Source organism: Pteropus medius, unplaced genomic scaffold (genome assembly GCF_902729225.1).
Source record: "Pteropus medius unplaced genomic scaffold, Ma_sr-lr_union100, whole genome shotgun sequence".
NCBI classification, from domain to species: Eukaryota; Metazoa; Chordata; class Mammalia; order Chiroptera; family Pteropodidae; genus Pteropus; species Pteropus medius.
This window is the reverse complement of record NW_024354500.1, coordinates 13,717,697-13,739,281: the sequence shown is the minus strand read 5'-3', so window position 1 is coordinate 13,739,281 and position 21,585 is coordinate 13,717,697. Positions and strand designations below refer to the sequence as shown.

The window sequence follows — 21,585 nt, the reverse complement described above, 5'->3', positions numbered from 1 at the left end:
TTACTATCAGATATATTTTTTAAACCAAAAAATCTTTTAAATTTATAATTCCATATTTATGATGTTGGTCTCAACATTATGATTATTTCTTATCTGTACATCAGTATTTTTCACCATTTATTAAGAGACAAAACAAGTTAAATTGTAGAGCATATTATTATCCCTATTTTACAGATGAAGAAATTGAGCATCAGAGAAGCTAAAGAATGCTCCTAAGTACTTATAATTAGATAAAGGGCAAAACTCAAGTCTATCTTACTTCAGTGCTTCTGTGTATATTCCCTTTTATATTATATGGTTTTATTATCACTAAATCATTTTTTTTTCATGCAAAATGTATGGTTCATGTAAGATTTGGGCGATACTTATACTAAAACTTTATTTGTTGTTTATCTGAAACTCAGCTTGGTGGCCTATATTTTATCTTGCAATCATACTGGTTTTATTTATTTTATATTTATATAATTTTACTTGAAAGGCTATCCAATTTAATTTTTATTTTCTAATTTTTTAGTTCCATAAAGTGAAAGTCACTTGAGTCTGAGATATTTTAACAATTTTCTTTTACATTAATTTGGAGTTCAAAGATTACCAAATTAGAGCAAACTGTCCATAGTTCTAACCAGTTTCTAAACAGCTCAAAATATCTTTCTTTATATCTCACTTTAACATGGATATTATAAATCTATTATAAAAATTATTTGTATCCTTTTTAAAAATATTGAGAAATAAAATATTTTTAAAAAATTAGGCTAAGATTTTTCATGACTTACTGACTCCAAATAGGAACATTGCCAAATTGATTTCATTTATTTAATCTTCTCAGAAATATTCATTTATGTACAAGATGAAGTTATACTGGATTTGAACATTCCTTAGTGAGCACTTTCTATGTAGAGTCTGAAAATATTTACCAAGTGCATATTGTGGATAATTTATTTTCACCTGAAAACAAAAATAGACTTAAATGTATACAAAGTAACTTAAGAAAATATTTGATGGATTCTAACAACTCAATCCAGATTAAAAAAAAATTGCAATAGTAGCATGAGGGATATTTTTAGAAAAGTAAAATAATTCTAAGTCTGATATGAGTGATTCTACAAATTTCACTTGCAGAAATGATAGTAAGGATCTACAAATTTATATTTTAAAAGTATACTTAGTAAATATCTCACAGAAGAAGACAGAAGAAAAAACATACTCATGTATAAATATTATTTAACTCAAACTGCATTCACTAAAAATACTGACACACACACAAACATTGAAAAAACCAATAAATTTTTAATAAGTAAACAGTCAATAGAATTAGACACAGAGATGATCCAGATGAGTGAATTCTTAAGGAATTTAAAACAACTAAGAAATATTTTAAATAATTTAGTGGAAAATGTGAAGAGGATTCATGAACAGATGGAGAAATTCAGCAGAGAAATAGAAACCATACAAAAGAAATAATAGAAATTTTCAATAACAAGGTATCAGAGAGAATTTTGCTGCAGCTTTATTAGCAAAATCAAATAGCAGGGGAAAAAAAATCAATGAACTTGAAGATAGGTTAACAGAAATTATTGAAATGGAAACACAAAGAGAGAACATATTTTTAAAAATAGCATTCACAGAGTGTAGGACAATATCACACTGTTCATGATACTGAAGTTAGAGAAGAGGAAGAGATGGGTAGAAGAAATATGTGAAAAGATAATAGCTGAAAATGTCTCCCCTAATAACTAAAGTATTAAACCACATATAAAAAGATCACTGAGAACCCCAAGCATGACAAATAAAAAAACATTCCTATACACATTCTATTCAAACTGTTGTTCATTAAAGATAATGAGAAAATATAAAGACAGGTGGAAAGAGATAAAGATCTGAAAAGTAGGGCATGATATTAATAGTCTTGTCTTGTAAAATAATCAAATGATACTGTTTCAAGTTGAAGAAACAAAAATTAAATTTATTTTATTATTCAAATATAGTAAAGATAAGCCAGAGAGAAGCTAAAATATTATAATATCAGAAATATATTAAAGTTTGTGGGCCTACCAAGAAAGAATCCTCATCAGTCAGAGCAGGAAGTCTTTAGATAAATAAATTAGTCCTTAGATATCTAAATCTGATAGAATCAGAAGTAACACTATAAATAGTTTTTACATATACTGAGTAACCACTGGAGAAAACAATTAAGATTAGTTATGTTAAAGTGTAATTTTCAAAAAGGGAAAATTATGACACATGAAACTATAAAATAGAGGTGTGTCAAATATTTTATTCAACTCATTAAAAGAGAACTAGTAAGATGCTATGAACTAGTAAAATTCAATTCAGAGAGCATTTGGAGTACTAAATATTGTTATGCAATTAAAAAATGTTAGGATAAGATCGAATTGCTTAATGACCAACAGGACAATAAATTATATCCTTTAGGCTTATCTTTTCCACTGGACCAAAATTGGTTATATTCTCTATCAGACAAAAGCATACAGTTAACATATAACTTCACTAAGTCTTGGGCTTTTATCATTAGCCTAAAGTTGCTTTTGAGAATTTAATCTATATATAGAAAAGAGTGTTTAAATATGTTGTTTTTTAGCCATGTGCATTTATTACTTTGATAAAATAGAAAATAACTATATTTGCCTATTAAACATTATCAGCTAACATGTATTTGATGTTTGGTATGTGCTGAGCACTTTGCAAAACACTGTGTATTAAATGATTTAATGTTACCACAATCTTAAGAGGCAGATAATGTTTTTTGCATGTTACATATGAGGAAATTGAGTTACAGGGAAGTTAAGAAACTAGGCCAAGCTTACATATGTATAAAATGTTACATACCTAGTCTGTAATTTTAACCAGATACTAAGGTGATAGAATTCACAGAATGAGATAAGGTGGCTGTTTCAAACTGTGAATAGAACACATTAGGATATAGGGATTATTCTTGAATTTAAATAATTCATTAGGAAAATAAAACTCCTTTCTGATGAGATGTTATTTGTATTTAGGAGCTGCCAGGAACAAGAATTGAAGCAGACAAAATTAAAATGCTTCCGTACTCAAACAATGCAACAGAGACCTATCATTTAAATATCCTTATCCATTGCACTATTTAGCTTTATAAGCTCATTTCAGCAGATTAGCTCTTTGAAAGTTAATAATAGCACATAATTATAAGCATCTTTAGTGAATGAATGCTTTTGTTTAATGAATTGCAGTTTTCTCTGCATGACTGCTCAGCCTACCATACTATTTTGCTATTCAGATTTCCTTTTTCAGTTACAATTTATGTGATTGTCTTTTGAATATGGAATATTTACTCATTGCCAAATAGTTTTGTTTTGTTTTTACTACAATGGTCTTAATATAGGTGTGCTTAAGAATATCTTCTGTTTTAAAACACAGTTATTTTTTTAAAAATTTGCTACTTAGAACACTATGCTAATGAATTGAGTCCATACTATTTCACAGTTTTTGTGTTTCTTCAAAGTTCTACTTAATGGTTATTGCCTAGAGAACCCAAGTCCTATCACAAGGTATATGGAAAAGGAAACATTGTAGGCATAGTGCTAAAAGAGGAAAATAGGCTAAAGTCATGGATGCATGCGCGCGTGCATGCGTGTGTTTTAGCTTTAGCTGAAACTCACCCCACCCAAGAGGACCTGTTTTCCAGTTGCTTTCTTCAGCAGCATATTTCTGTTCTCTCGTATCTTATTGGCTAGCATCAGAAGTGGTGTCTTCCTGCTTTTTTTCCTGGCTGCAAACCATAACTTTGGCACCTGTCCACCTGCTCCTTTGGGAATAGAACATTTTCTCTACCTCCTTGTTGGTGTCACCTCCTTTCCTCTTGTCATTCTTCCTCACCCAGAGACTTTTGCTCTCAGACCTTCACCTCCTACCTGATATTTCCTATCCTTTCTGCCACTTTAATATCTCTGGGGATAAAAATTTTAATACCCCAAATTGTTTATTCCTTGACCTTTCGTTTCTGATAATAATCTCCATATGCTTTTCTATCCACTCCCATGATCATATTCTAGATTTTGTTTTCAGTGTGTCTTATATCATTTTTTGTTCCTCAATTTCTCCATTATGCCTTATTTTGTATTATATAGATATTTTTTATTGTACTATTCAAATTTTGTTGTCATTTCTTTTACTATGTTTTTTGTTATTTTTTTATTGGTTGCTCTGAGGATTATAGTTAACATCTTAATTTATAAAAATCTACTTCAGATTAATTCTAATTAACACCAAATTAATTTTAATAGTATAAAAAATTGTTTCATAGAGATGGCTCCCAACCTTTATGCTGTCATTGCCACAAATTGTATCTTTATACATTGTGTGCTCATCCTCAATTTAAAATCATTGTTTCATGCAGTTCTCTTTCAAATAAGCTAGAAAAAAAAGTTAAAAACCAAATATACAGTTATACCGTCTTTTATCTTTACTTATGTAAGTTACCTTTACCAGTGTTCTTTATTTTTTCAAGTGGAGTTGAATTACTGTCTAGAGTCCTCTCATTTCAGCCTGAAAGACTATCTTTAGAATCTCTCGTAAGGTATTTATGTTAGTGATGACTTATCTCAGTTTATGTTTATCTGGAAATGCCTTAATGTTTCTTTCATTGTCGAAGGATAGTTTGCAAGATATAGAAATTTTGTTCGACAGTTTTTTCCTTTTAGCACTTTAGATATGTAATTCCATCACATATTAGCCTCCACGGTTTCTTACTGGGGACTCCTTGTATATAATGAGTCGCTACTCTCTTCCTGCTTTCAAGAGTCTCTCTTTGTCTTGGGTTTTCTACAGTTTGATTATAATGTACTCTATATGAGTCTCTTTGAAATTATACTATTTGGAATTTGTTGAGCTTCTTAGATGTATGGATAAATGTTTTTCATCAAGTTTTGGAAGTTTCCAGTCATTATTTTTCTCAAAATATTTCTTCTGCTCTTTTTTCTCTCTCTCTCCTAGGATTCTCATGATGTGTATGTTGTCAGTTTTGATGGTGTCCCACAGGTCTCTTAGGCTCTGTTAATTTCCTTTTTTTTCTTTTTGTTCCTTAGTCTAGATAATCTCAATGGACTTATTTTAAAGTTCATTAATTATTTCTTCTGTCTGTTCAAATCTGCTCCTGAGTCTCTCTAGTAAAATTTATTTTATTTTAGTTATTGTAATTTTCAACTCCAAAATTCTTATTTTTTTATATAATTTCTCTTCATTGATGTTCTTTATTTGATAAAATATCATTCTCATATTTCCTTTAGTTCTTTAGATTGATTTTCTTTAGGATACTAAACATATTTATAATAGCTGATTTAAAGTCTTTGTCTAGTAATGTCTGAACTTCCTAAACAGAGTTTATTAATTTTCTTTCTACCTATGTATAGGCCATACTTTCTTGTTCCTTTGCATGCCTTGTAATTTTGTGTTGAAATTCAAATATTTTAAATATTATAATGTGGAAACTCCGGAAATCAGATTCTCTCCTCTCTCCAGATTTATTGTTGTTACTGCTTCTTGTAGTTGTTTGGTGACTTTTCTAAATGAATTTTGTAAATTCTGTATTCTTTATTATGTGTGTTCCCTGAAGTCTCTTCTGAAGTCTCTATTCTGGTAGTTAGTGATTTTACAAGGATTTCATTAAATGCCAGTAGCCAAAAGTAAACAAACGAACAAAAAGTCTTCTAGTCTTTGCAGTTTGGCTCTGTGTTAGGAAATTCCTTCTCACCTTCAGTGCTATGCCAGGACATTTAAAACTCTGCCTTAGCCTTCATTTCCTGTTTCCACAGAACTTCAAGATCAGCAGAAAGTGAGAGCTTAGGATCTCCTCAGATCTTTCCTGAGCATGCACACATACTTGACCATGTGTGCAGCCTTCTATATTCCCAAGAATAAATTGGAGATTTTCAAAGCCGCTATGTACATCTCATTCTAAGCTTTTCCTCCAAATCTCTTTGGCTAGTCCATTACAGTTTCTGGTAGCTCCAGCTGTCATCCATTGCCTGAGGAACAGCACCTAATACATCAGCCTGCAAATGTTTTTGACTAATGTCCGCAGCAATTTTAACACTGAGTCAGTTTCAGATTAGAAAAATGAAGACAAATCTTTTGAGTTGATCCTCTAAGTAGCTACTACACATATCAAAACAGATGACATTAATATTTTGGAATTGAGAGCCATTCTTCTCTTTCCAGTTTTTGGAATGCAAACTTATTTTCTGGGCTGAGGAAAGGGGAGCAAGAGTGGAATAAGTTAAAGTGCCATGAAGTCCACTATTCTTACCAAAAATCAACTATTTTCTTTTGCTAATTCAGTGTCCCAAGAAACTTTATAGAAAACAACTACTGTAAATAATGAGAAATGATTGTACCATGTTCATGTTGATGCTTCATGACTACTTTTCAGAGGGATTATGAGCTTTATTTCTCTATTTGGTCCTAGGTTCTCACGTTGTACCTGCCCTAAAGGTAGTGTTTAATAAATGTTTATGTTAGTGCACAAAATAATAGGTATACTGTATATTATGCTTAATTATTTGTATTGTATTTGCACTTTGTTATCCTAGAACAATACTTCAGGAAACTTATAACGTGAAAACTGAATTAACTTTGTTGCCTGATTGAAAAATGATAACCCTGAACACACCCAATCTCGTCTGATCTCGGAAGCTAAGCAGGGTTGGGACTGGTTAGTACTTGGATGGGAGACCACCTAGGAAGACTGGCTGGATGCTGTAGGCGTAAAAAAAAAAAAGAAATAGAAAAACGTTAGCACTTCACTTATGGATTTTTAAAATCTAGGCTATAACTAAAGTTTCATAATCTAAAATGTTTTTGATCACTATAAAGCCATCTTCTGCAAATAAAGCTATAGGTTTGCAATTTAACACTAGGTGCATGTTGATATGAATACAGAGAAAGTGGTACTTCTGAAACCGTTAGCATGAAGGACTAAATTATAATGCTTTTTTAGCAAAATATTTTCTCTTGAATAATTATCAAATATTCAAAAGATTATATAAACCTAGAAATGTTACACTGAATTATAACTGGAAAGATTTACATATGTTTTAGACTAATGATAAAGGTGATTAAGTATTCAACTGAAGTGAAACACATTAGCAATTTTTCTTTGTGGTTAAGGGGCCCTTGCTTTTTGCATTTGTGAGAATGTACTATTGACTATATATAGTGGACCAAATTTATCATTATAAAAGCATACATCTTTCACATCCTTATTCTCATCTATATCTTGGAGAGTTTTATATGGAACTCTCTTATTCACACCTTGAGTCATGAAGATAAATTTGTTTGGCTCAGAATAGTGAAGGGGACAACAATTTCCCTCAATGACTTGATCATAGGGAAATTGTAAGGCAATTTCTCTATGTTTATATTGTCTCAAGTTTTTTTCAAGACAGTGACTTTGCCAATCTAATCCCAATTTATAATAAAAATGAAAGCTTTTTCTTTAATATTATCTTGTCAAAAGTGATTTATCAATTCAGTCATTACTTTGAAGTGAAACAATTTGTAATGTTGGTCTCTAAAGTCTGAAGAAAATTAAGTACAAGAAATTCTCTGACCTCTTTTGGAAGGAGTAAATTTTTTTCCCACAAAATATCTGAGATCAGCCAATGTATATTAATTAGCTCATTTTTGAGATTCATGAAAATAAAATATAGTATTCATACTGAAACTTAGTATTCATACTGAGAGTAACTATGATGTAAACATTTATTTTTTCTTAAAATTATTTTTAATAGAATTTCAGGACCACATTAATTTTTTTTATTTTTCAATTACAGTTGACATTTAATATTATTTTATATTCATTTCAGGTGGACAGTATAGTGGTTAAACATTTATATAATTTGTGAAGTGATCCCCCTAATTAGTCTAGTATCCACCTGGAGCTATAAATAGTTATTACACTATTATTGACTATGTTCCCTATGCTATACTTTACATCCTCATTACCATTTTGTAACTGACAATTTGTACTTCTTAATCCCTTCCCCTTTAATACCCAGCCCCTCAACCTCCCTCCTATTAGGCAGTAATCAATTTGTTCTCTGTTTATATGTGTTTGTTTCTGTTTTGTTTGTTGGTTTATTTTGTTTTTTTGGATTTCACATATAAGTGAGATCCTATGGTATTTGTCTTTCTCTTTCTGACTTATTTCACTTAGCATAATACCATTCATAATGTCGTAAATAGTAGGATTTTATTTTTTTATGGCTGAGTAATATTTTGTTATATATATATACTACAATCTCTTTATCTATTCATTTATTGCTTTCATATCTTGGGTATTGTAAATAATGTTGCACTGAACACAGGAATATACATTTCTTTTTGAATTAGTATTTTGGATTTCTTTGGATAAATATCCAAAAATGGAATTGTTGGGTCATAAAGTAGTTTTATTTTTAATTTTTTGAGGAACCTCCATACTGTTTTCCATAGTGGCTGTACCAGTTTGCAATCCCACCAACAATACATGAGAGCTCCCTTTTCTCCACATCCTTGCCAACATTTGTTTGTTGATTTATTGAAGATAGCCATTCTGACAGGTATGAGATGATATCTCATTGTGGTTTTAATTTGCATTTCTCTGATGAGTAGTGACATTGAGCATCTTTTCATGTGCCTATTGGCCATCTGTATGTCCTCTTTGGAGAAATGTGTATTCAGGATTGTTTGTGAGTTTTTTTCTTTTTTTGATGTTGAGTTGGATGAGTTTTTTATAAGTTTGGGTTAACCCCTTATTGGATGTATAATTGGTAGGTATCTTCTCCCATTCAGTAGGTTGTCTTTTTGTTTTGTTGATAGTTTCTTTTGCTCTGCAAAACTTTTTAGTTTGATGTATGATATAATCTCATTTGTTCCTGTTTTCTTTTGTTTCTCTTGCCCAAAGAAATATATCAGAAAAAGTATTATTAACAGCAATATCAGAGAGTTTACTGCCTATGTTTTCTTCTAGGAGTTATATGGTTTTGGGTCTTTAATCCATTTTGAGTTTGTTCTTGTATATGGTAAGAAAGTGGTCCAATTTTATTTTTTTGCATGTATGTGTCCAGTTTTCCCAACACCATTTATTGAATAGACTGTCTTTACCCCACTGTATATTCTTGCTTCCTTTGTCACAGATTAAATGACCACATAGGCATGGGCTTATTTCTGGGCCCTTTATTCTGTTCCATTGATCTAACTATGATATAAATATTTATATTGGATCATGTTACTTGCTAATATTTGACCATTTTGACATACAAAAGTGAGAATTCTATATGATTCAACTTAGTGTAACACAACTTTCTAAACAGATATTATTTCTCATTTGTTTTGAGTATTACTGGAAAATTTTTGAAGATATCAGTGAGCTCTCTAAAAGATAGTGTCTGTTAATTTGTTGTTTGTTTAAAATATTGATTATTACTGAAATAATTACAATCGCTAACAAAGACTTTGAGGAACTGCTTTCCTAAATATGGTTACTGTATGGCTGGCATTATATTAAGTGGTTTATAAACATGATATCCTTTAATCTTTTCAGTAACTTATGAGATTGGTATTGTTATTTTTTTAGATAAGAAAACTGAGGCTTATTTAATTTAAGTAACTTTCCCAAAGCCACACGACAAAAAAGTAGGCTTTATCTCCTTTTCTTTCTTCCAATCTCATTTCCTTGGGAAGCTTGCCCCAACTCCCTCATTTGGGGCAGAGCCTCCCCAGGTACCCTGTGCTAACAAGGCATCATGCATCTATACTTGTCTGAGCAATCTATTTAATTCATGAGGGTATGAGTTATGAACATTCTACAACCATGGCATGATGCCAGGTGTGTAATGAACTCTTCATAATTATATGTGAACTACATGAATAAAGTGGGGAAACTGCTGTTTAATATCAGGAAGTCTGTTTTGGCATTGATGCTCTTTACCACAATGCTACATCTTGCTTATATTTGAGGATGACAAATTAAATGCTCAAGTATTATGTATATGCATGTGAATTATAGACTTTTTTCAGTTTAAACAATTGCTTCTGGATATCTCATGAATATTGAAACTAACATTTACCTTCTTAAATTATAGTCAGATGGGAAATTTACTACTCAATACTCCAAAGTTCTATGAAGCTCAACTAGTCATGTTTAAGATAATCTGCTATTTAATTACCCATGTTATATATCTAGCTGAGATAATTAATTATATTTTCTCTATGTATACTGTTAAAAATATGTTGCAGGAATATCTGGCTAAAGGTATAGTAGGAGTCTAAATTAATAATGAAGACTGCTAAATATAAGGTACAGAAATTGTTTCAATAGCTTGATTCCATTGAATCATATTTTTGTGTATTTGTAAACCAAAATAGTTATAATAAACATTAATATATGAATATATTTCAAAAATGTTATGAGATAACTCTATTTTATATTTTATGTCCCACCACTTTATAATAGAAAATTTCTTGCTCAAAGAAAATTGTTTTATGCACAGTAGGGAGTACAACTGGTTTTGTTTACCGATAAAACTTCTCTCCTACGGCACTAAAATATGAGTCAGATATTTTCAAAAACTTTCAAGGCATATTTTCATGGTTTGTGTTTAACAAATGGAAAATGATTTACAATGATAATGTTTCTTAATACCTTACAGAAGAAACCTTCAAACTAAAGAAGTAAACACATTTGATTTAGTACCCACAGTTTTTAAGCTGCAAAATAATGACAAGTTATACAAACAAATATATAATCTTATATCTCCCGTTTTAATTACTCTACCTTTACAAGTATTTGCCTTTTAATGTTTTCTGTTTCATTAATGTTAGAGTAAAATAGCTCCTATTCAGAATTCAAGCCTTTAGCAGCATCGTTTTCTAAAATTCCACTGAGAATCTAATCATTACCAAAAAAAGACCTCAAATTTCATGCACCTAAAGTACCTTGTTGGAGGAATATTTCAGGCCTGTACTCATACATAATTTATGTACATTTTAACCTCAAGTTTAATAACTTGGTTATTTATTTTCCAACATATCAAAAATTTAGAAATAATATTGAATTGGAAAGAAGAGCTGCTGTAGCCAGGCATACTACAAACAGTGAAGATAGATCTGAGAAAAAGTACAGGGAAAGGTAACTCAAAAGATAAATTATGTGTAATTTTCTCACAAACCAAATCAAACAATAAAAACAAAAAAAAGGAAATAATAACCATAAAAATAACCATAGAAAAGTAATTTAGGATCCTTTGGTTCAAGGGCAAACTTCTGTCCTTTAATCATTTCCTGCAAATATTATACTTATGTTTATGATAATAACACAGGTTAAGTATGATTTAAATGAAGTTAAAATGAAGTGAATATATTCCAACTCTTTTATCAAATAAAAGAGAGGTAACCTGTAACTAGAATTCTCAATCAACCAATATCATTTTATAAGGACTTCCATTAGTAGATGTTATTCAACTTGGTTTATTTAGTTTAATTTTTCAAACATTTATTTAATGTCTATTCTGGGCTGCATTTGGTGGTCTGTGGGAACACATTGGTGAATAAGATCCTGTTTTCCAATAGCTCTCGGTGGGAAAAGTTTTAAATGCTATGGTAAATAAAGACATATAGGGGTTTGGGAGAACATGGATAAGTAAAAGAATTCAGGGGGAAAAAAAGAACATCAAAAATTTTATAGATGAAAGTTTTGAAGTATAAGCAAGAGTGGGAAGGTAAAGATGAATAGTAGAGGCAAATGCATCACAAACAGAAAGAATAGCATAGTGTGAGAGAACAGAGTGTGTTTAATCAATGACAGAAATTTCAGTAAGTAGATACACATGCAGTGCACACAGAGTGGGGAGACTGGAATGAAAACTGAATCCTGCAGAACCAGGTCATAAAGTCAGTATACCCAAGTCATAAAGTCAGTATACCCAGAAAGTATACTGATGATATTCAACATCTAAAGCTATGCTGGCCAGAAAGTAGAGGGTGGAAGGCATGGGGATGGAAAAGGAGGCAGAATGAAGACTTAGGAGGCTCTCCAGTGGTCCAAGGGAGAAAGTGATGTAATCTTGAACAGTGAGAATGGAAAAGAGAGGAGTGATTTTAGAGATGTTAAGGAAGGAAACGGGTAGGACTTTATGATATATGTGAAATGGATGAGAGAGAGGCAAGAAAAGGGGAGGACTTCCAGAATTCTGTCCTAGGTGATTAGGTTTCGTTAAAAAAGGAAGAGAATATAATCTGGCAAATAACATGTTTTGGAAGTATCTAACATTTTCTCTTTCAGCATGAGTAGAATATAGCATATGCCAGACTGTAAATTATACCCAACATATTTTGTAACATGGAAATACTGTTCTGCTTTTCTAGGTAAGAATATGAAATCTATAACTAAATACTCATGAACAAATGTTTTCAATATGGGACTCTTGACAAACCCATCCTCTCTAGAGGCTCTGGTGTAAAAAATGTATTTTGTAAGGGAGGTGCAGACTTCCATTTAGTTAACAAACTTGCAGAAAATAATTTTGAATAAAAAAAACCTCTTTTCAGCTCTTTCCATTTGAGAAGTATAGTATAAAGTATTTTTCTGCCCCTCTTATCACTCAGAATTTTTCTAGATACCTGTTCTCCATTCCTATAGACAATAGGAATCAACACTAGTGAACATTTTGTTTCTTTAATTTCACATATTTTGCAAATAACAATTTCAGTTTGCTTTGTTGTTAGTTCATTTTTTTCCCTGTGATATAAATGTGATAACCAAGTTAACAAAATTTCTATTTCAGCTCTCAAGAGATTTTGGGGTGGTCCTTGAATAAAATGATAATCTGATAACGTTATCTCCATTTTGAATTATTAGCAAGTATCTCAGTATGTTACGCAAGACCTGGAAGTGTTGTGATGACTGTAATGATCTGGCAGGCAGCGGATTCCTTTACTGAGTATTTTATTATCAGTTGCTCTATCCCTTCGGCTCTCTCTCCTTGCCATACTTGACATTTTCCAGGACTCTCCCTGCATGCCATGCTTCTGGTGCAGCTATAATGTCAAGAATTGAGACTTTTAGATAAAAAAAAATGTTTGGGTTGCAAGTTAGCATCAGGCAATTAACACTAAACACCTGATTTTTATACGTCAACTCTGATTATAAACCACTGGATTATAAATTAAAATGAGAGTAGGGGAAGAAAACATGTCTATATTCTAGCTACATTTTCATAGAGAGTATATACTTTTCTTTCATGTTTTTATAGATACAAATAAGCTTATTCAAATTAATAACATTTATTATTTAAAATTATTAGTAGTCATCTAACATAGTGTATGTATGTTTTATTTTTCAAATAATTCACAACTCACATGAGGAACTAAAACAATAAGTGATATAATGATTTTTCTATTGATATAATTTCCACTGTAATATTTCCTTATTAAACAATGGAAATATATGTCCATGCTTTTAAAATTTAAATTTCTGAAGCATCTAAGAGTTCAATTAAACAGTTCAATTAAACAGCAAATTTTTCATTGCCCTTTAATCTTCTTTTTTACATGAACTTGGTTATGACTAACTCGTGCAATTATAAATTATTCAAGGGTAAAGCATATGGACAATTTTCAGAGAAGTTCCAGATGGTTAAGGTAAAATAATTAAAAGGTTAAATCTAGTTAGATCACACAGTGTCTTTAAAAAACTGTTCATTTAAGTTTTTGTGATCTGTAACCCAGGTCTTTATTTCCCCCATTATAAATACCACAGGCTCTTTTCGATTTTATTTTGTTGTTAACATACATTGAAAGATGTTGTTTGGAATTGAGGGAGATTATGGCTCCATGATGTCTACTGAGGAAGACTACATGATCAAGGAATCACAAGTTAGTGTTTGATGACAGAGATGTGTCATTCACTAGGCCGTGGTTAGCGTGAAAGACTTCTGGAATAGGAGTCAGAAGTTCTAATTTCATAACTGTCTACATTCTTGCTTACACATCCCCCCCCAAAAAAAAAATCACTTTAGCTCTCAGAGATTGGCTGACAGATCCCATCAAACATCAACATCTATGACTCGATTACAGTGGTGGTGCAAGAAACTCGCACTGTACAATGAGGTTATTGAACCTCTTTCTTTTCATGCTGCTCATGATGCTTTCAAGCCTGATGCATCTTGCCATCTAAGAGGGGAGCATATCCCACTTGATTGTCATATATTCTCACTCTCCTTCTTGTAGTGGACTTAGCTAGGCATAATCTCTGGTTTTCTTTTCTTCCCCCCATCTCTTTCCTTATTTCTATAGCCCAGAAAACTTAGCTTCCTTTTTTGCTCAGCCATCCATGCCATGATGTACCTTAATTTTCCAACTTCTAGTAAAAACTAACAACTGTCTTGATTTCTAGCCCTTTGGGAGCTCTTCAATATATCTCCTTTAATAATATACCAATGGTGGTTAGTGGCTTGGTGCTCTACTGATTCTGAGCAATGTATTTGTATTTCGAGTTTCAGTAAATAATAAACTCAAGGGAATTTCAAGAAAGTTCTGATGTTGGTCCTTGACAAGCAGATATTAGTGAGTATATATAATCCTTGCAAAAAGATTATCCACTAAAAATAGTTTAGATGGAGAAACAGTGTGAGACCCTTAGGGAGTCTTCCCATTTGCCTAACTTCATTCCTAAACTTGATGCCTCATCGAATCTGTGAAGCACATTGAGCCATAACTGGGTTCTTTGTGATCAGAGCACATATAAGTAGAAGATGATCAATTCAGATTGCTTTCTTTGCTCTACAGAAAATTTGAAGTTTTAAAATATCAGTTTAAAACATTACTATTTCAAAAGCCCTTCTGAACATGTTCTAAGGGCTTAACCCATTAACAACCTTAAAAATTGATTTTTAATTTCTTTCTTTTATTAGTATGTTGAGTTCAACTTCAGACCTTAAATTCACAGAGGCTCCCTTAGAATTAGGACCCTTCTTGGGCCTTGCAAGAAGGGCCCTGTTGGGGATATAGCCTTGGGCCCTGTTGGGGATATAAAGGGCCCCAGGCTATGGCCCACACAGGCATTCCTGAAATTTGGGGCTAGATTGGATTGGACTAGTTTATAGATGCAGACATGAATAAAACAAAACAAGATCTAAGTCCTTTTAAGGGACTAGGGTAGGGAGTTCAGCAGTAGGAAATCTATTCAAAACATTATTCTGCAGCAAGAACTAGATTCATAGGGGAAGTTTGCCATCAAGGTAGTTGAGAACAAACAGTGGAGGTGAAATGTTGGCCATGGCATACATGAGAAAGAGGACTTTGAAGAGCATTTGCAGTGGAATCTCTAGCAAAGAGATGACTGGTAAGGACACTAAGCCTAGTCAGATACTTTCACATTAAGCAGAGACTTATTATCATTATATTTTTACTTTGATTTTTCCCATTAAATGCAGCACATGTGTTTCTGAAGAAACAGAAAATGCAAAAAATTAGAAATTAAAAAAAAATGATATGGGGGTAAAGAAAACAGGTTGTGAAGCTCAGTATAGGAATGTCTGCCTAGATATGTGCTAGTCCAGGTCTCTGAGCCCACTGTGATTATGACACTGTTAGTGGTTCATCTAAATGAGAAAAGTCAAGGAAGGAAAACAAAAGTACAAGATTGGAGAAGATGTGAATATGAGCATGGGAAACTACCCTTGTGTATCCTTGTATATGAACTCGTTATTTTTAAAAATACTGTTTTTGAATTGAGAACAAATAGAACTGTTCACCACAGGAGGACTCATTGTCTAAAAAACGGAAGTTTTCAAAATTGTGAAAAAAGAACATAGGTTTAGATGATAGACTGTCTCTTTCTATAAAGAATACAACATGCTCTCTTGCAGCTGTTTTTGGACTGAGGTCTGTGGAAGCTAGACGATTTCCTTCAGTGTACCATGTGCTTTATAAGAGTAGAGTAGAAGACACTTCTGTCAATTTTAGGTACAGTTTATACTGAGCTTCTTTTTATTCCTACACAGTGCTTCAGTTCTTTTATAAAACTCCACCCTCGTCTTCCTCTAGCCACAGGACTCCGTTGACCCATTCACTTTTTTATTCTCATGAGGTCTCAGATTATTCTTCTTCCATGAGCATTGCTGTAATTTCCAATGTTCACGACCTCACCTTTCACACAATTATAGATGTTCAGGAATAGCCATTATTTTTGAGAGTAAAATATTTTAAACAAAAACGTATCAAAATAAACCCAAGAAGGTTGAAAAATTTTGGCTAGGAGTACTAATGCGCTATGACATTGCAAGCATATTATACCTTTTTTTTTTTCCCCTGTGTGACTAGTCACCAATTATTCCAAGGACAAGTGGGCCATCTTAGATATGCCATTATTACATTTCGTGTACTAAAGACCTGTCTTAATCCACACCGTATGTCCCTCTGGTCATCTACCCATTTAACACCTCTATTAGGTTCTGGGATGCAATGATATACAAATCAGTATCACGTCCTCGTAGGATCCGGTGGGGGTGGGAATATAAAGTTAAGAAAATCATCATATAACTATAAAATTCAAGCCATGTTAAATGATACTAGTGAAAGGTACAGTGAGCTATGATGAAGTTTGTGTTAATATTGCAAAGCAATTTCTTCACACGTGGCATCTAACTTTGAAGGCAAAAAGCGAATTGGCCTTATTTAACCTGGCTAGATTTGTTATTTGAATCAAAGGAAAAAAAAGAAAACTACAGTTAAGTAATAAGTAAAGATTTATTCAATTATGATCCACACATCTCTAGTTTGTTACTTAGCAACTTTGTAACTTCCCTTCGGTTTCTATAAAAATGACTTTCTGCAAAAATGGGTGGAATTTTTATCACCAATCATCTGGTGTTTACATGGGTTTCTGTGTATTCTCAATTTACCCGCCTTGGGAATTTCACACATCACCTGAAGAATATCATCTGGCTTATAAATGAAGACCTTTGTTTATGTACAAAACTAGGAGACTAAATATTCAGTCATAACCTCATAATCATGATAGGTTCACACTGTATTCGGTACATAGTAAAAGGAGTCATTGAACATTTCACTTTTGATAAATGTGTTTCTCAGTTCCTATGGTCTGGTCACGCTTGCGGTAGGACGACCCAGTAATGCGAGCCAAACCATGCCCTCAAATTACATACTGAGATTCTCCAAAATTCAACTGTAGCTATTTATGTGTTGACTGATCACTATTACTATAGAAAAATATCCTTTTAGTTCAATGAATTTAATGGAGTTATTTATAGGGCAAGATTTGTCTACACGTATATATAACATATATAACATATAATGAATGTATATGTTATATATGTATATACATAAACACTATATAACAACAAACTATATGAAAAATATGAATATTCAATGAAACACATTAATTATTAATTTTTCATTATTTCCTTTATTGGCTGATATCTAGTATATAACTACTAGCATTTATTAATTATACAGTAAAGTTTTAGAGACAGACAAGAAAGCACGTAAGGGCATTTAAAAGATAAAGAATTCATTCAAAGTCATTTTCAGAGCTAGATAAAGTATGATATTTTCCTGGGCAGCTTTTCTCTATGCCTCTGTCAATGAATTTCATCCGTATTTCTACAAGAGAACATGTATTTCCACTTCCTTATTATTAAGAAATGCCCATATTAAGAATCAAATACCAACTTTATTTTTATTTTCACTTTTGGTTTTAACCTTGACTCTGTCTCTTATGCCCTTGGGCAAATACCATTCTCTTGAATTTCAAACTTTTCACAAAAATGATAATAATAATATCTCTTCATTGAACATCTCAAAGAATTACTGTGAAGATCAAACAAAATGACATTTGTAAAGCAACTTTGTAATCTATGATATGCTATGCAAATATATTATTAAAGTAAACTCTTTTCTATTTTTAATGGAAAAGCTGACCTATGGTAGAAAACTGCTCAGAATATGATGTTATACCTAAGATCAGTCATTTTTAACTTTAGAATGAATTCAGAAGGTATGGTGTGGGAACGAGTGGTGGGAAGAGAGTGAGGGAATGTTCTTGGCATGAACTAGTTGATAACAAGATAAAATAAGCTGTTTTGATCAATCTCCAAAAATTTATTAAGATGTTCTTGTAGTGAGTAAAAGTTTTCCTTCTTTCCAGAACTGGTTCTAATTTTTTATTTTTGGACACACTACTCCATGCTTTTTTTGATATTTCTTGATAACACTATTCTATTACATATTATTTCATTGAATTTTCTTATCATTCTACAACATCCTAAGACCTCTTGGAATTTTTTTTTAGTCAGTTAACGAGTTGTCCTCTTGTTTCCAGGTCAGTTTTGAATTTGATAGGCATATTACCTATATTTTTATTGTGTTTTTAAATAGGAGATTAAGTACATGCTAGTATATGCTTGGCTCTGTGCTAGGTCTTGGGGAGAATACAAAGATGAATAAAAATCATCGTACCTGACTTCCATTTAGACTTTTTATAGTCTACTGGGAAGGAAAATATAATATACTGTAATATCTCAGAGAAAATAGTGATTTTATGTTAAATAAGGCTAAAGTTACCCAATAGTTGTGTAAATCAGCAAAGCTCAAGGTATTACAGAAAACCCTCTAAGTGTAAAGTAAATTAAAAAAATGATACTAAAAGTTTTGCTATTATTTTCTTTTGTGAATTTTTAGTTAAATTTCTGCATATGGAGAGAATTATAAAGATGTTTTCTAAGAAATATATTTGCATTCCTTAAAAATTATAGCATTGATATTTTCTGAATATAAAAGTTTGCAAGTTTTAGGTTGCCTAAATAGTCTCAGGGAGGCTTTATGTAAGCTAGAAGACAAAAATGAGAGAAATCAAAGAGGATTGTGTATATCTGTAAGAAAGAGAAGACAGAGACTGGTAGAACAATGGGACAATATAGAAGATAAAGACAGAGTGGAATAACACAAGTTTCTTCAGTTCTGTGGTGAACTCATATTCATATTTAGCCATTGTGCTAAAAATTACTTTATGTATACCTTGTTAATTCTCACAAAAATTATGTGTTAGAAGAACTCTATTATCCTCATTTATAAATAAGAAACCCAAGGTTAAATATCTTGCCCCAAACCCACAGCTATTTAGTGATGGTGATGATTTTAACTCAGAATCTAACTCCAAGGAGTTAACTTCTACCCTTAGAGCTGCGAAGCTGGTATCTACCTTTTCCGAGAGAGAGAGAGAAACTGGAAAGTGAGAAAAACAAACCAGAATTGAGAAATGGAAAGAAACAACCCTGATTGAACTAGGTCAAGTTGTGTCTGAAGACCTCTCCTGGACTTCTGTTTTCCTCCATGTTTATACTTATAATGACTTTAGAAACTATAACTGAAGGTTAAGACACATGACAGTACCTAACCATGTGTGTTTTTAATATTTTTAAGAGTTGTAAACCTAGCTCATGAGGGTAATATAAAGTAAGGTGGAATTTCTTCAAATTAAAAGAATGTTGAGGTCCCATGCAATAGCTTTTAGTATCTTTGTAGAGATCTCATTTAGGTTCACAATTTCAGAAAGTCCAGTTCACTTTATGGTCTATGGTGTCTTTTGGAGTTGTTCATGTGCATTGTGGCATCCAGTCTTAGAGCTACAATAGATAACACAAATATTTCTAGCAAGATGAAGAATGAAAGACCAACAGGTCATTTAAGGAATTTAGTTGTGTGTGTATATATATATACACATACATATAGCTACATATATATAGTATACACAACAAATGAGTAACTGAGTAACAAATTGAGTAATTGTCTTAAACTTGTGATTTTTAGTTAAATCTTACAGCATTTAAAAATAATATTAGAACATGGCAGAAATCCCAAAGCTTATCATATTGTAGGTAAGGCCTTATGAGAATTATTGAAATACATAGAAAAAATTTTTTAATAATACTATTTTAAATAATACTTCAAAGGAAATAAATATATTACATTTGTAACTACAATTTAAAAGTATTTAAGGAAATATACATAATTACATTGCAAAAGTTCTATAATAAGTGATTATTAAATTAGATTCAACTGATAAATAGAATAATAAGATATATAAATTGAACTAAAAGATTAAAGAAGTGTTTTGAATTGGTAACATTTAAAAGTGGAATATTAATATACCAAGATTCTCAGTGAATAATTGTTTTGGCTTACAAAATCCACCTTCTAGGGCATCAAAAAAACTTAACTTGACAATATAACTATTCTTATAGTCAAAGTCATCCTTGAATTTTTAGTTTTATAAACCAATATATTTTCTTTTTCTTCTTTTAAGGTGTTAAGTTACTCTGCATTGGTTATATAAGAGTTGAACTGAAAGTGTTTGAATAATACATTCAGATTTTAGGGGATTTTGGCATAGGGGAAAAAAGCTTTGGAGATATGTCGAGTGAGAATATTTGGGAAAATGGGATTTTTAAAAAGTTATGCTATGTATTTAAATAAAATTCCACATTGAGACTTAGCAATAATAGGAATATGCTTTTTGAAGGTTGTAGAGAAAATGTGAAAAATGCCCAAATACCTAAACAAATTCAGCCATGACACTACCACCTAGAAATAACTAGAATTAACATTTTGGTGTCTTTTTTTTTAGTTTTCACTGTGTATTTTTATGTTTGTATAAAATACATAACAATATATCAATATATTTATTCTCTTTATATATTTTATATATGTATTATATTAGACACAGTTTTGTATCTTAGTCTCTTGGTTAACTTCATATTGTAAAATAATTTAACTGTGTATCAAAACTATTCTTTGGGGGGTAGGGCCTACCGTTTTAAAAAATAAAATCTAATTTCTTCCCATTCCACATTAACCAGATAAAGTGATCTAGATTCTTTACTAGTCCTTATGTCCTGGTCAGACATTTAGCTGTAGGCCATGGACTACAATTGCGTAGAGTTTTAGGTTACAAGAGATACTGACCCTTAGAATCTAGACATCAGGAAATTCCTCTTAATTTGTGAAACAGGCCATATATAAGACATGGTAAAGGAGACACAGTTAAGACACCTTGATTCCTTGACTCAGGTGCCACCACTAACTAAACCTCTTCCTGCCACTTACAACTAGGACTGCAAGATGAAATACTGGATGCCCAATTTATGTTAAATTTCAGATAAACAATAGATAAATTTTCAGTATAAGTATGTCCCATAAAATATTTGGCACATACTTATACTAAAATATTATTTATTATTTTAGTGAAATTCAAGTTTTTTATTTGTTCAATCTAACAACACCATGTACAGCCCCACCAATTGCATCAGGTTATAGCAGAGATGGGTCTCAAAGTCTGGTCAACATGTTCCTCTCTGGTTCACTTCTAATTTTTCCTTGTCCTTGTGGGTCTTCAATAATAGTTTTAAAACTCCTGGTCAAAATGAAAAGCAATGAACTCCTGACCTAAAGTGGTTGTCAGGGAAATGGAAAAAAAAAAAAAGAAAAAAAAAAGGAAGCGGCATTTTGGATATAGAACTGAGAGATTAAGAA

The 21,585-nt window shown here is 31.7% G+C and overlaps 1 protein-coding gene across 1 annotated transcript in view; it reads left to right on the top strand.

Annotated features, from left to right (window-relative positions):
* LOC120594938 (uncharacterized) overlaps positions 1–21,585 on the top strand; it is a 236,289-nt gene that overhangs the window by 140,175 nt on the left and 74,529 nt on the right. The window lies entirely within an intron of this gene.